The sequence below is a fragment of the Mesoplodon bidens genome (assembly GCF_964165515.1).
Source record: "Mesoplodon bidens genome assembly, chromosome: X".
NCBI classification, from domain to species: domain Eukaryota; kingdom Metazoa; phylum Chordata; class Mammalia; order Artiodactyla; family Ziphiidae; genus Mesoplodon; species Mesoplodon bidens.
The window spans coordinates 257,020-260,197 of record NC_138163.1 but is presented as its reverse complement, the minus strand read 5'-3'; positions in this window follow the sequence as shown (position 1 = coordinate 260,197).

The following is a 3,178-nucleotide window of genomic DNA, read 5'->3' as shown; positions in this document are numbered from 1 at the left end:
GGCAAGAATCCAGGGCTACAGACGGCCAGTTCCTGTAGATGGTGGCTTCCTTATGTGTGGGCCACCTGTGTTTAGCTCACTGATTGCCTGACAAAGGCCAGTGCAGAAAAATTGTACGTCCAAGTGTCAAGAACCTCACCAGATTGAAGAGAGATTGGAATAGTAAATGCAGCTGAAATTTTGTCGGCAGTGAAATGTCATCCAGTTGACCAAAAAACAAAAATCTGTTTCTACAAAACATTTCCAGGGACATACTTACTGCACGAAACAATAGACACTTGAGCAGTGTGACTTGTTTGGAAGTGATTAGGGATTTAAAAAAATATGACTTCACCCTCATTTCCAGGGTGGATGGGATGATGTCTTGCTTTGCTAAAAACTGCTAATGGATGGCTACACGAAGGCATAATGATTCAGGGACACAAAATACAGGTAGTTTTGGAGCTGACGGCAGCATATGCTCCTGAGAAAGGCACCGTAAATCACAGCGATGCCGGCCAAATCTTGTTTTCCGGCAGAGATAATCCACGTGTAATAGAGGGCTATGATTCTGATGGGGTCTGAGGGATTTTTGTGGGGTTTTTTTTTTAACAGAAATGATCCCAGATACCACTCCAACTCAAGTACACATGGCATGTCTGTACACTGTGCAGAGTACACCTTTCTAGAAGATTTGGGAATCAACATAACAGGACAGTGCAGCAATTAATCTCGCATTATTTTCTGTAGCTCCTTTTTGGCTTCGTTTCCTTCCGTCTCCTTTCATTAGGAAATACTTCCAGATCAGGCGTTTTGCCATGCAGAAAGGGGGACCGAAGGGACTCAAGCCTAAATCCACAGGCCCAGGAACGTTGGGAGTTAAGCTTTCCTTGGGGAGGGAGGAGCCCTGAGGCCCAGCACACAGCCTGGCTACAAGGGCATGGTGTGACCCTGGGGACTGTGTCCAGGCCACTTCACCACGCAGCAAGCAGCAGCTGAATCGTGGCCGTTGGGTCCGGGTCGAGACTGATGGCTCCCCTTAGGCCTGGCTTCCCCCTCTCAAGGCCTCCTCCTCCGTCCCCGTTCAAACCACCTTTGTATCCACAACCGTGCAGATTTTTAACAATTCACTATGTTTTTACTATTTCATGTCTGGCATTAATAAAAGTCTTATAAGGAGAGGAATCGTGACCTAAGTGCCCTCTTATTTAAGTGATGACATCTGAAAGACTACGGGACACGTTTTGAAACCTGAATAAGTGGAAATAGACTTCATTGCCATTTTCAAATACAGCTGACTTAACCTGACTCACATGGAATGACCTACATCCGTGTCACTTTGCTGCAAACAGTGGAGCAGGTGGCTGTAAGAAGTACTGCTTCTGCTCAGCCAAACCACATCTTGACATCTGGGTCAGCAGCTAGCTTCGATAATTGGCAGTAAACTTACCGGCTCTGCCAGTTACCACGTATAACACAACCGTTGTCATTACTGACATTAAAAAGCAACAGCGCCCAGCTTGCTTCTCCCCAGAGGGGGTCTCTTGTGCCACCACCTCCCTTTTCCCTATGGCTGAGACTCCCAGTTGCCCTGGCTGCCAGGCCAGCAGCATCTCTAGGCCACGATGTGAGGCAGAGACAACCAGAATAGCAGGGGCTCAGGTCTGGGGAAAACAGGCCCAAAGCAGAAACCCTACAGCCAACGGGAGTCCTGGTGCTGAGAGAGAGGAGGAGAAGCCACGTGAAATTCCTCACCCTGGTCAAGTACGAGGCTGATTACCATGAACGCTTTTTCCTGGCACACACTCCAGGCCGAGCCCTTGGCCTAAAGGAGAGCAGGTCGGCCCACTAGGCTAACCTGGAAGCAGGGGCCGGGAAACCTGACCTAAAGGTCTCTGAGCCCCAGGCCCCTCGTGCTCTGGCCCCTTTACTTCACCAGACAGTTCCCTAAGTATCCAGCTTTCTACTTCTTTATTTTCCTTGATCTTAAATTGCATTTATTGTTATCATTTCCTTATTTTAATTGTCATTTGTTTTTATAAATTTAGTTTTTATTTTCTGCAACTGAGAGAGAGTGGCAGTGGTGCTGGCCGCAGCAGGGGGCCCGATGGGAGACAGCAGAGCTGAGACGCAGGCTCCGCGCCACGGGCACTTCACCGATGGCAGAGGGGGGCTGGAGAGCCTCGGGGACAATCAAGGCTGCCAGGTCACTGGAGCCCCACGAGGATGATGACGAACCTGACCCCACTCTGCCGCCGCCGCCTACAGACATCGGTTCCTGGGGGAGCTCCATGGGGAAGGCAGAACAATCCATGGGACGCGTCCCCTCTGCCTTATCACAGCCATTTGGCTTCCATCCAGCACTGTTGTTCTGGTCTTTGTTTCATGGTCAAATCCTCCATTTCAATGAGTTTTATCTTTTGTTTACCTTTGTATAAACAAATGCATCCTAACTGTTTTATATCCGTCTTGAAATTTTAAATCATTTCCATTTTTTTGTTCTTCAACATGAGACTTTTAATTCACTTTCATACTCTATGGTGGTAGAAGTCAGAATAGTGGTTATCTCTATTGGGAAGAGGCAGGAAATAAAAAGTCAATTTGTAAATTATACTGTGTTGTAGAAGGTGATGAGTCGTATGGAAAAGAACAGCAGGAAGAGGATGGGCTGTTGGTGGCCTCAGGAAGAAGTAGGCCGAGAAGACGAGATCTGGGCAGACTCGAAGGAGATGAGAGCACATTCCAGGCAGGGAGAACAGACTGTGCAAAAGCCCTAAGTCAGTAGAAAACCGGGAACGTTGAGGGCACAGGCAAGAGGCCAGCGTGGCTGGCATGGAGTGAGCAAGAGAGCAGAGGAGGTAAGAGAGGCGATGGGGGATTCACAGATTAGAATGTGGGGACTTGCTGGCCATTACAAGGACCTCTGGCTTATATTCTGGGTGAGAATGGAGCCCTGAAGGGAATTAGGCAGGGGAGACGTGATCTGACTTCTATTTTGAAAGGCAGGATCAGCGTAGCCACCAGAGCTGCTGCGTGCTGGCAGGGGAGATGCTCCATCATCACCGTCGTCGCCATGCCCACCGCCACCATCCCCAGCACCAGCATCGCCCTCCCTCCAGCCCACGCTGTCAGAGCTCTCTGGGCTCTGTGCCGGCGGACTCCGTTCACGCACATGCAGGAACAGGGACCGGATCTCCCC